This window comes from Balaenoptera musculus, chromosome 12, assembly GCF_009873245.2.
Source record: "Balaenoptera musculus isolate JJ_BM4_2016_0621 chromosome 12, mBalMus1.pri.v3, whole genome shotgun sequence".
Lineage (NCBI taxonomy): Eukaryota > Metazoa > Chordata > Mammalia > Artiodactyla > Balaenopteridae > Balaenoptera > Balaenoptera musculus.
Genome location: NC_045796.1, coordinates 23,273,952 through 23,287,953, shown reverse-complemented (window position 1 = coordinate 23,287,953; position 14,002 = coordinate 23,273,952). Strand labels below are relative to the sequence as shown.

Here is a 14,002-nt window from a genome sequence, read left to right as displayed (position 1 = left end):
CCCTGTGTCCTCACGTCCATTCTCTGCATCTGTGTCTTTATTCATGTCCTACCCCTAGGTTCTTCAGAACCATTTTTTTTTAGATTCCATATATATGTGTTAGCATACGGTATTTGTTTTTCTCTTTCTAACTTACGTCACTCTGTATGACAGACTCTAGGTCCATCCACCTCATTACAAATAACTCAATTTTGTTTCTTTTTATGGCTGAGTAATATTCCATTGTATGTATGTGCCACATCTTCTTCATCCATTATCTGTCGATGGACACTTAGGTTGCTTCCATGTCCTGGCTATTGTAAATAGAGCTGCAATGAACATTTTGGTACATGACTCTTTTTGAATGATGGTTTTCTCAGGGTATATGTTCAGTAGTGGGATTGCTGGATCATATGGTAGTTCCATTTTTAGTTTTTTAAGGAACCTCCATACTGTTCTCTATAGTGGCTGTATCAATTTACATTCCCACCAACAGTGCAAGAGGGTTCCCTTTTCTCCACACCCTCTCCAGCATTTATTGTTTCTAGATTTTTTGATGATGGCCATTCTGACTGGTGTGAGGTGATACCTCATTGTAGTTTTGATTTGCATTTCTCTTATGATTAGTGATGTTAAGCATCCTTTCATGTGTTTGTTGGCAATCTGTATATCTTCTTTGGAGAAATGTCTATTTAGGTCTTCTGACCATTTTTGGATTGGGTTGCTTGTTTTTTTGATATTGAGCTGCATGAGCTGCTTGTAAAATTTGGAGATTAATCCTTTGTCAGTTGCTTCATTTGTGATCCCACATTCTTTAATCAAAAAATAAATTCCAAGAGGATCAACAATTTAAATTTTTTTAATTGTATATAAACGTTAGACAAATATGAGAACTTTTAACATATAAATTCAGAATGTGAAATATGACATGAAACTCTGAAATATAAAAGATTCACAAATTTTGTTATATTAAAATATTATACATTTCAAAACATCCATAAACAAAGATAAACACAAAATAAATGGTACCAGTTTATAATTAATATCACAAAGGAATAATTCCCTAAATTTATAAAAAGCTAAGACAAAGCGCCATTAAAAGACCAATAAAGAGCCAAATAAAAAATGGGCAAGACAAAAACATACAATTTATAAAAAAGAGACAAATTAAATTCAAGTGGCTCCTAAAAATACAGAAAAGATACTAAATAATACCCAAAATGAGAGAAATGGAAAGAGGTATCACTGTATCTATCAAAATTTTAAAGTTTGATAATGTTTGCCAAGCATACTCAGATGTCAGTGAAAAATTAAATTTGTATAACCTCTACAAAGTGCAAATCATCAGTAATCCACCAAAATTTAAAATAGCATATAATTGTGATCTGACAATTCCATTTCTACTCCACTTTGACCCTAAAGATACATCTGAAATAACAGATGTCATTGTTTATTATCACTAAATCTTGGAAACTACCTAAATTACTATAAAAGGGAAATGGTTAAAAAGTTAACACAAACTTGGGCTCATCCTTCAGAGTGCTATTAAACCAAATTGCCTAAGCACACTTGGAGTTAACCTAGATGTTCCTACATCATGTTCTTGCATGCAAAAGTTACTGAAGCAATTTATTCTACCCACTGCCCTCAGATATCCGGAGAAGCAGTGGGATGATATCTGGGGGATATATGGATTTTCCCTATTTAAGTTTTCAAATAAATAATAACTTCATACACAGAAAAACAAAAATGAAGCCAATTTCATTTTGAGGGAAAGAACGAGTAGCAAAGAAAAGCAACAATTAACAATGATTTTGTGGTGATTAGCTAGTAATTTGGTCATGGGAGGAGTAGGAGGGAGAAAAATCTAGTTAAAACTGCACCTTGTACTTCAGCCAAATAAATTTTAGATGAATATAAAGGTAATATGTAAAAAGAGAGAGAAAGAGCAAGAGAATGTATATGTATTTTGTCCCACTGAGCAAAACATATGCAAATATCTTCAACACATTTAATTAAAGAGAATTAAATGACTCTATATTTTAAAATATGCAGGTTTTCCTTTCACAATGTAAGAGGGGAAAAGCATCTTTGAAGACAGAAATAAGAGGGGTTGTTTGCTGCAAAGTGTTCTGAAAGCTGGTTAAGTAGGGGAAAAGAGAAATAGTACCATGTTATAAGGAGAATTAAATACTTTTGCACAAAGAGAATTGAGAACTGCAGGACTTTATCTACTGGGTCTTATTTTGTGTTTTTGGAAAGCATACCCTGTCAAAGATGTCTGTGATATTGATATGCTGTCCTTGTGATGGAAACTTCTATGCTTCCAGGCTTGATTAAAAAGTTTAAATTACATAAGGAGGTGAGGGAACTTAGAAATTATTCTCTTGCAATTATTTAAGATTTATTTGTTTACTGAGTAAACAAATTGTTGAATTTTTTTTACTCAGTAAACAAAAATATTGCAAACTTTACAATAGTAATTTTGAAACATAACCATAGAAATTTTCCATACAACTTACTCTAGTAATCTAATTTTTAGAATGTATTCTAAGAGAATAATTCAAATGGTAAAATAATGCATGCATCGTAATTGGCTTAGAGTAGATAGCTTGCAAAAAGGCATAAAAAAAGAAAAATTAAATAGAAGCACTCAAGAAGGGATATACTTGGTTAGTTATATAAGTACCACATATTTTAGTACTTTTGTTGGTAAAATAATATTTAAAAGAATATAAAATTTCAAAGATAAATAAAATCAATGAAGTATAAATGAAGTATAGCTGACAAATATGAATTTTAAATGTATATGTCTTATTCAGTTAAGGTTATTTGCTTTTAGGCCAGCTGGCATTTAGATTAACTTAACTGCTTCCTATTTATTCAAAAATTCCCATTTTATAATAAGATATATTATTCTGTGATGAATATGCTGATTTTTTTTCCAGAAAACATTTTACATTAGGTGGTATTCCATTGTCAGATCCTTCTTTTCTCTACCAGTTTCCAGAATAAAACCTGGAATGAGACGTCACTTCTCTCGAGGCAGGTTTTTCTTTGTCAGACTCCAATTGTTGATCTTTGCACAATGTCCGGTTTTTTCCCTTTACTAAATTATAAAAGTGTAAAATGGAACAAAAAAAGTAGACCAGAAGAAAAATAAGAGTTATAAGGGACAAAAGGGTCTAGAAAGGGCATCAGGCGGCCAACCACAAGTTTTACCAACTTTTTAGTTTTGACATGGATGGTCCTAATTCTTCTGAAAAACTGTTAAATATCAAGTATTTTATCCATGTCAGAGGCACTGTTATCCCATGAATTTGCAACTGGAAGCATCAGAGATGAGAAAAGATTTTAAAATAGATATTGCCTATTTAAATGTACTTTTAATTCAAATGAAGCTTTCTACACTCATCACAATGTGAGAATGTGATACTTTTTCTTTAGATACATACCATGATTCACCTTGAAAAAGCTGTGCTGTCAAGCCTGGCAGAGGAAAGACACACTTGTAGAGAATATGACAGCCACAGATGGGACTGGTGATGCAGAGAAAGGGAATAAATGATTTTACTCATTATTTTTATTCTATGATTCTTTTCTTAGAATATTGGGTCTATTTTCATAAAAAGAAATTAAATGTGTGAAGAGTTTATAGCTCAGTTCAACCTATTTTACCATTATGGTTCAGTTACAATCTCTTCAACATTTTTCCTCTAAATTTAAATTTCAAGAATCCAGATTCTATTGCTTCATTAAACACCTTTTTTTCCACTGGCAATTTCAAAAATACTACCCAGATAAACATTCATGGGAGTGTTTCAGTAAATATAAGCTGGACAGATGTTCACAGAACATATAAAAGTATTCCCCAGCTGTGTAAGATTTTAGTCAGCTTAGGTATTATAAAGTGAAGCACTGAAATATTGGGTTGACCAAAAAGTTCATTTGGGTTTTTCCATAAGATCTTACAGTAAAACCCAAATGAACTTTTTGGCCAACCTAATAGTATATAAAGGGACTAATAACAGAGGAACCTAAAAATATTCTTAGATTTCTAATGCTACAGTATTTTTCTAGAGAATAATTTGTATGTGGAGAGATTAAAACTAAATGCAAATAAAATACCAGTGACTTGATGCTTTGTATATTAATTTGTATGTATTCAATAAAGTTTATCATAAGGAATCATACTGTTTTTATTTTCCACAAGTGGTTTTTATGAAAACCTGAGATTTAAAAACTCATTTGTGTGTGTTCCACTAGTGGTTTTTGATCTCCAATGTATGGCAGGCACTGTTAGTGGTGTTGGAAATGCATCAGGAATGAATCACTTCCTCCTTGTTGGGTAACGAAAATACAAGAATGCTAGTGTTTCTATCAACAAAATCACTGCTATCAACACAGCTCTGCTCTTGTTTTGCATAGTGGAATTTTGCAGAATGTTTTATGTGGAAAAGAGATTCCACCTTTTCACAGTTTGAAAAACATCCAACTAAGACTTCCAAGGGGAACCTCAAAAAAGTTTTCAAAGTAGAAACAGTTGGTAGTGTGAAAACAAACATTTAAACATCTGTACCTACCACAGTTACTGCCAAATTTTAAGCGTGGGGGCTCATGGAGGGAAGTTGAAATCATGTTTTATTGGGGAATCAAACTTTATATCAATCTCATCACCTCGCAAATATTCATGGGGTATGTGAAAAGGTGGGACATGGAGAAGCAAGCCGATGGTTTGGCAAACCTAATAGCAAGGTTGGAAGGGAGGTTGCAGGTGAGTTTGGGGTTAGTCACTAGAATTGCACTGCATAATTAACAGAGGGAATGTTTTTGCAATTGCTAGCAAGTAGCAGGAGCAAGTCAAAGTGCCAAGCAACAAATCAACAGACGGAAGCTCTGCTACATAAGAGATGAAAAGATTTTTTGAAGGACAGAAGTCTTAACAATCTGTATAAAAGTGTGTGTGTGTGTGTGTGTGTGTATGTCGATCAAGAAAAGAGACCTGAGTTCCAAATATGGGTCAGTGTTGGGCTGAAAGAAAGAAACAGACCCCTGCAATGAGAGGCAAGAGAATATAAATCTCTTAGAATATGCAATAATCTGCAGGAGAAGGCAGTTCAGTGGAAGAAATGACACATGCAAAGCAAATACCAAAGAGTGCATAGATTATTCAGTGAAGTATAACATTTTATCAGAATAGTGAAAAAGAAACTGGACACTCACTGTCTCTTGCTATTGGTATACTCATATACTGCCCGACTTCGATACTCCACTTACCAAGTAAATGAGTAGATTTAATTACCCAATCAAATGTTATTTAGTTTACAGGAACCTGGACATATGCATTAATTTCAGTTTCACAAATTTTTCATTTGGGAACTGTATAAATAATTCACTGTTGTAGAGTGCACTGAAAATTATTTTACCATACTTTAAGTAATGCAGGTTTTAGAAGAGTACAACCTCTCAGCAGTCGACCGAAGATTTTTTGTTGTTTGCTTGCTTTTTCTTGCTCTTTAATCCAATCTGTGCCATTTTTAAGTGAAAATCCTCGAATCTGCCCAGTGAAGATTTTCTAGGGCATTCTAGTATTCATTTCTCAATTATGCTGTTGTTGCACAAGTTCTTTAACTTCCTGATGATAATTAAACCACAGATGTATAATTAAATGTATTCAAGATGGCACAGATTAAGTCAAATAAAATCCTACTGTTCTTCTCATTTGAAAAAATATAAATAAACAGGCTTATATAGAAATTTGAATCCTTGCTTGGTAAAGAATTATATTTTATCATGCAGTTATGCTTTCAAATAGACAAAAGTAATAATTTATTATTTGTCACAGAGTCCATCCTATCAATGCTTTCATTTTAAAACGTTCTCAATGTTCAGTTAAAACAGTAGGGGATAAGTGTGCATAAAAACACTATGACCAGAAAGACCTCTTAGAACGTGACAATGAGCTGTCATATGCCCCATATGAATAAGTAAGCTAAAATGAAAAAATATTAAGAAAGAAAATAAATTATCAAAAAAATATACCAATAGATAATTCAATTAAACATACATTTGTTGAGAGTAGGATTCACTCACTGGGGACATGTATCAACAAGATATAATCCTCATCAAGTTTATAATATAATGAGGGAAAGAGAAGTTGAGAATTTACATCAAAATGCTAATCATATTAATAAAGGTATGCACAAGATATACTGGGAGCATCAAAGAAAAGCCTCTAGCCTCTTTGTAGGAAAGAAAAGATTTCACATGAATAGGGAAGAGCCTGGTAAAGTAATGGGGGAAGGAAATTTTAGGGCGTCAGGACACTGTTTCAGAAAACATTCATAAGGCATTTTACCAATTGATACTAAAGATAAGGTACATCTCTTGTTTGTCCAAATATGATAAAACCCTGTTTTTGTGTAGTTGATATTTTTATTATTATTTATCTCAAGGTACAAGTGTTGTTTGTTTTTTTTTTTACTTTTGACAGGGGGATGTTATAGCCATGCTTAGTAATTGTGGTGACAAGGCATGGTGTCAATTTGCTGTATACCTCCTTGAAAGTTAAGTTCTGCCTCTAAAACATGATTTGACCACCTAACTGTATTTAGCAATTTTCTGTTTCAATGTCATTCATTTTATGCTTTGTGTTTCTGGCTCTTTTTTTTTCCAAGGATGCCATGAGATACAATGATTAATACATAAAAACCCTGTGTCTTGGTTAACAAAAGTAGAAGAGCATGACACTTGACAATACTAGGGCTTGACAGTTAACATCTGTCTGGGGATACCCTAAAGCTATGTTGATTGAATCACATCTCAATCACATTTATATGCCAGAAATCATTTTTATAGTCTTCATAAACTTGTATTAACTACTTCAAGGCTAGAGACAGAATGAGATGATTTATTTATACTGAGTTTGCCTACAGGAACTAACCATCTATGATAGGATATCCTTTTATTTACTTACTTTTTAAATCAACGTTTTTGAGTGTACTTGACCTGTGAGGAGGAAATATTCATTATGACCTGCAAGTATAGGTTTTCATTAGCTATAGAACATATACTATGCTAGTTTTCTGAAAGGACCTTTAGGCACCAAATACACAAATAAAGTACAGCTCTTGTCTGAAACATGGATTCTTAATGAATTTAGTAAATAACCACATGGCCATGAATAATAAGGGTACCAGTAAAAGTACTTTGTTTCACTTTTAACTATAGATCCCAGTAATTTTGTAGGTAAGGCAAATTTAACTATATATTTCCACTCTTCAGAGTCACTATTCTTAAGTTTTCCTATTGATTCATTAATTCAGACTTAAGTATTTCTATATGTTGTATTTTCTGAATTGTACAGGGTCAATTTGAACAAGAAACTATTTAGACAGTATGTCATTACAGTTTATACAAATATAGTCTGTGAAATTGATGTTTAGATATAGCTAAAGAAGAAAAGAAAGGGGTGTTAGTTGTCAGCTACTAGACTGAGTCTTGGAAATCCTGACTTGGTTCCATAGAATGAAAAGGATCCCTTTATAGAGACAATATCAGCTCAAACTTGAGAAACCTGCCCTTGCATCTATTCCCTGAAATATGACTAGTCAAAAATAGCTGGTAATGCTCTTTACTGAGACTATTATTCTTTTGAAACTTCTCCCAAAATAATTATTCAGGGCCCTGTAGACAAGTGTAAGAGAAAAGCAGAAATCAACTGTCAATAATGAGACTGAAAGTTTCTGGTTAATTTATTATAATAGATGGAAATTTCAGAAAGGAGAAGACTGGAATCTTCTATAGAGGTAACAATCCATTTTTAATAATGAAGTCAATGATAATCCTGAGAGTAAGAAAGTATTGTGAACAATGAGACATTGACAAATCTCTAGGGACTTCTAATTCATCTCATAAAGTGTTTGTTGAGCTTGTCATGAATTGACAAGATTACAAAGTAAATTTATAAATCAATTTGATGACAATTACTGACAGTCTTTATACATAAACATGATTGTGCCTTTATCCATCCTGAAAGGGGCATAACTGCTGAAATATTTTTGAAGTACCACTGGTATCTACTTATCCTAGGGACCCTGTTTGAGTTCCTCCTTTTGATTCACCAATAGTCTACAGAGTGAAGGCTTCATAAGTAGCACAGCTCTCTGTATATTTTAAACGAATTAAAAATACAGAGACCACCAAGCATACATAAATTTTTTATCTCTTCTTTTATAAAGAGAAAAAAATATTTGGTGTCAATCAGCTGTCTGGAAAATCTCAAAGGCAGTATGAGTGTGAAAAAATCTAACAGTTTTATTATTCTGAATTTGAGTTCTTAAATTTGCACTTAAGAAAGCCAGTATCAAAAAGACTTATTAGAGGATATAAGACAGGGTCATACTCTTAAGTATCTAGAAGAAGATATGGTTTCAGTTTTGAATTAAATTGACAATATTTTAAGTGAAGAGAACAGATAATAATTATTAGGAATTCTAGCTTTTACAAAAGGGAAGAAATTTTGTTAGTGATTGACAAGAATGAAAAAAAGGCACATATAGTAATAGGCTTTCCAGTGAGAACATTTTGGTGGTATAAGGAACTTCATCTATCTGACTATGGTATATCTTTTTTATCTGCATTTTCATGTAATGAACAAGATATATTATTAAAGACATCTGTCATTTTAACAGAAAGAAAACAATTCTTATTTCACTCTGCATATAACCCATGTAGCAGTTTGCATTAAAGGAGTAACAAACCTTTTTCCATAGTATAGATTAACCTGTAAAACGTGACCCAACCACCTAACTTGGTCAACACCTAATACATTTCTTTTTTTAAAATATATTCCAAACTTGTTACTAGCAAACAAATTTCCTTCAAGCTTTCACAACAAACTGTATACCCTCTCATATTTTTTAAATGATTATACCTAATATCTTTAACCAAAGTAACCAACTTTTGTTCCCGTAAAGACACTGAAAAACTAAAACTGCAGAAGTAAACAGAGAAGTATCATCCACTAGCACCCTAGCAAAGCAGCGTATCTCCAGTAAGGCAATCCTTCCCTAGCCATATATGTTCTTTTTTTTAAGATTTTAAAAAATAGACTTTAATTTTATAACACTTTTAGGTGTAGAGAGAAATTGAGAAGAGAGTACATAGGGTTCCCAAACATGCCACATTCAATTTCCCCTATTATTAACATGTTACATTGGTATGGTGCCTGTGTTGCAATTAATGAAGCAATAGTGATACATTATTAACTAAACTCAGTAATTTATTCAGATTTCCTTAGTTTTTACCTAATGTCCTTTTTTCAGTTCCAAGATCTCATCAAGGATGCGTTATATTTACTTATTCTGTCTCTTCAGGCTCCTCTTTGCTGTGGCAGTTTCTCTGACTTTCCTTGCTTTTGATTGACTTTGATATTTTCAGGAGCACTGGTCAATTATTTTGCAGGCTGCCTCACTATTGGGATGTGTCTGACTTTTTCTTATAAGAAAACTACTTCCTCTCTTACAGCAAAGAGGAAGACCACCATTTTAATCACATCATATCAAGGGTACATCCTATCAACATGACAATGTCTATTGATGATGACCTTAATGACCTAAGGCAGAGTTTGTCAGGTTTCTCTAATCTAAAGTTACTCTTTTTTCCCCTTTCCCATGCTGTTGTTTGGAAGAAAGTTAACTGTATGTAGACTACCTAAAGAGTACGGAGCTATGCCCACCCTCCTTGATGACAGAGCATTGATATAAATTATAAAGAATGCATGAGAGACTTGTCTCTTTTCCCCCATTTATGTATTTATTTATTCTATCATTTATTATTATTATTTTTTAATTTATTTATTTATTTATTTTTTGGCCGTGTTGGGTCTTTGTTTCTGTGCGAGGGCTTTCTCTAGTTGCAGCAAGCAGGGGCCACTCTTCATCGCGGTGCGCGGGCCTCTCACTATGGCGGCCTCTCTTGCTGCGGAGCACAGGCTCCAGACGCGCAGGCTCAGTAGTTGTGGCTCACGGGCCCAGTTGTTCCACGGCATGTGGGATCTTCCCAGACCAAGGCTCGAACCCGTGCCCCCTGCATTGGCAGGCAGATTCTCAACCACTGCGCCACCAGGGAAGCCCCTCTGTCATTTATTTATATCAGTATGTGATCATGGATATGTATTTTTTTCTTTTTTTTTTTTCTTTTTGGCTGCATTGGGTCTTCGTTGCTGCGTTCAGGCTTTCTCTAGTTGCGGTGAGCAGAGGCTGCTCTTCGTTGTGGTGCACAGGCTTCTCTTTGCCGTGGCTTCTCTTGTTGTGGAGCACGGGCTCTAGGTGCATGGGCTTCAGTAGTTGTGGCACACAGGCTCAGTAGTTGTGGTGCACGGGCTTAGTTGCTCCGGGGCATGTGGGACCTTCCCGGACCAGGGCTCAAACCCATGTCCCCTGCATTGGCAGGCGGATTCTCAACCACTGCACCACCAGGGAAGTTCCCATGGATACGTATTTTATACTTTGGATTATAATTTAATACTACTTGATTTTTTTTTGCACAGATTGTTCTAGCTTTGGCCATTGGGAGCTCTTCAGTTGACTCCTGTATCACTAGACTCAATAATCTTTAGAATCTGCCATTTCTCCAAGGAGGCTTGGTTCATTTTCTTTGGGAAATAGTATTAGAAAACAAGATCTGGGCTCTTGGTGTGCCCATTACTATCAGGATGTTGTCTCTTTTAGGCCCTCTCAGCTGACAGAGCACAAATAAACATGTGTTTTTACAAACCTGTGTTTATGCACATGCCTATAAATACTTCTATATATAATCACCTGTATCTATATATTGGGCTGGCCAAAAAGTTCACTCGGGTTTCCCATAAGCGCCTACAGAAAAACCCGAATGAACTTTTTGGCCAGTCCCATATAAAGTTAAACATGAGTTCATAATGATGGATCCAGCTCTAACCCATTACCACATGGATCACTCCAGCCTCCACCCTTTGAATATCTGTATATTCCCACTCCAACAGTGAGAAACCTGGCTCCCACCATCTGCCATCCATTAGCTTAATTGTTCAAGTCCAATATACATGTATAGCAATATCAGAACCCTTAACCTGTAGCCCCATGGAAAAGAACTTTATCAACTAAACTACAGTGTTTTGTGCAATTGCTTTTCCCTTTAGTCTTACAGATCCCACTCATTTCCAGTGTTACTTAAGTCGTCATCTTTCTCCCCACCCACTTCAGTGAGATGGTTTTATACATTTGTAATAGAATTAGGCTTTCTTGTCACAGTCTGCAGGCCTTCCTGGGATCCCCTGACTTTCTAAGTGATGTAAAAAAATACATACATTAAGGTTCACTCTGTGCTATAAAGCTCTGTGAGGTTTCACAAATGTGTAATGCCATATATCCACCATTACAGCATCATAAAAAATAGTTTTACTGCCTAAAAAATCCTCTGTTCTCTACCTATCTATCCTTCCCAACTCTCCCCAACACCCTGGTAACCACCATTTTATTGTCTCAATAGTTTTGCCTTTTCATAATTTCATATAATTGTAAGCATAGAGGATGTAGTCTTTTCAGACTGGTGCCTTCAACTCAGCAATATGCATTTAAGACGCCTCCATGTCTTTCTGTGGCTTGGCAACTCATTTATTTCTATCACTGAATAAAATTCAACTGTATAGGTGTACCACGATCCCTATTAAAGGACACATGATGGTTTCCAGTTTTTGGTGATTATGAATAAGACTGCTATAAACATTCACATGCAGGATTTTGTGTGGACTTTTCAATTAGAAAAATTGAAACTCAATTACCTTATAAATGGCTCTACCACTTGTATTCCCATCAGCAGTGAATGAGAGGTCCTGTCCCTCCACATTCTTGCTAGCATTTCATATTGTCATTTGGGATGGTGGGGGGGGGGGGAAGAGTAGCCATTCTAAAAGGTTTGTAATAAGTAGTATCTCATTTTTTTCATCTGCAATTCCCTAATGACAAATGGTGAACATCTTTCATATGCTTATGTGCCATCTGTGTATCTTTAGTGGGGTGTATGTTCTCATCTTTGCCCATTCTCAACTTTTTAATTTAATTGTTGCATTTTAAGAGTTATTTTTATGTTTTGGAAACAAGTCCTTTATCTGATATGATTTGCAAATATTTTCTTCCAGCCTTTTGCCTCTTAGAAGTATCTTTAGCGGAGCACAAATTTTAATTTTAATAAAGTCTATTTAAACATATTTTATCATTTTTCTCTTTCTGGATCATGCTTTCAGTGTCTTGTTTAAAAACACATTGCCAAACTCAAGACCACCTAGATTTTCTCCTAAGTAGTTTTCTAGAAATTTAACCTAATTTAATCTGGTTCCTATCACCAAAAAAACCATAAGTTACTAATGTTATGAGTTTGTCAGAAATAATCTGATTAGGTATTTTAAGTGGAAAAACTAACTTTACATAATGTTCAGCAATACCTGAAGCCCATAAAAGCATACTGTTTTAGAATACATCAGTTAATGTCATTTAATTGCACACATACTTTTTACATTTCCCTGCCTTTAAACCACATGTGAACACATACACTACCATCAACAAAACTTGACTAAAAAGTCAACTTGGGAAATTTAGAAAATTTATGTTAACTAGATTTTCCATAAGAAAATAAATGACTCTTTTGTAAATTATACCATTATGCTAACAATATTTTTCACACTTTTACCCGATCAGAACACACATAACTGATTTTAAAAGAAAATAATTAAATGCATTAAATTTTTTCAAGGAATCACATATATAAGATCTATATATAAACATATATATAGAGAGAGAGAGAGAGAGAGAGATGTATATACACATACACACATGTAGTTTACCAAGTCTTAAATAACTGTCATTATTGCATTGGATTGACAATCATCATTTGCATTTTCACCTACCATTTATTAGCCTAATATTACTTCACATTCTCTTTATGTTATAGCTTAACGACCAAGGTCATTAAGCTAATTCACAGCTAAATTGGTTTTTGTTATTTGAGTTACTACTTCAGCAAGTGTCTGAAGCTTTCATAAAAGTCCAGACTACGTAAAGCAAAAGGTTTTTTTTCTTTCCTCGAAATTATTGAATTCTTATTTTAAATTTATACGTGCACTTTATTTTCTATAAGCTAATGGAAACATTTTTGTTTTACACTGAAAGACTTCGTTATCTAATTATTAGGTTTTTTCGTAAAAGGATAGATTAAAATGGTCAAGAATCCTGTTACTCAATTTTCTCTTACCTTGAAACTGGCCAAAAGGTTTCGATGACAGCACTGATGCATGAAATCTGAGAAAAAGTCACGGAATGTTCTTCAGCTTCCATCTGAACCTCTTAAATATCCATCCCTTCCTTGTGCCACTTCTCGTAGTTAGGTTTCGGGGTTTTTGGGTGGGGAGGGTGAAGCGGTGTTGGTGCTTTTGTTTTTAACCTCGACAACTTTATTGAGATGATTCATGGGGCCAGTGGGCACTGAGGTTCGCAGACCAACCAACCAACACTGGAGCCAAGCAGCCAGGTGGCATGCAGCGAGCCCCCCTTGATTCCCGTGCAAAGCCCTTCAGAAAGAACGTAACTCCAAGTCCCCGTGTCCACCAGCCACCGCTCAGAGCTGAAGGCCTCATCCTTTCGGACACCAGGCAGGTCAAACGCCGGCGGCGGAAAAGGCCTTCTCTGGCTAATCTCTGAGGCACCGCCTGGTGGCTCAGCGGCTGGGAGTCCGCCTGCCAATGCAGGGCACACCGGTTCCAGCTGCTCCTCCGAGCCCCGCATTGTTAGGTGAAGCAAAGGAAGAAATTCAGAAATCCAATCGGCAATAAAACACCCAAGCGGCTCTCGCATAGAGTTTCACCTTCCCGCATACCTGATGGGAGGGCCACGAAGCTCTCAAACGCCCGTGGCAGCTGCGGGTTTGGAGCGTTGCCTCCTCGGCGTCCTGAGGCCTGTACTGCGCGGGCAGCTCCTTCGTCGGGGGTGCC

At 35.2% G+C, this 14,002-nt stretch overlaps 1 pseudogene; it reads right to left on the bottom strand.

The window, feature by feature from the left end:
- The window catches only part of LOC118905464, a 112,844-nt pseudogene extending 99,495 nt beyond the window's left edge, over positions 1 to 13,349 (bottom strand).
- Positions 13,350 to 14,002: the final 653 nt, after the last annotated feature.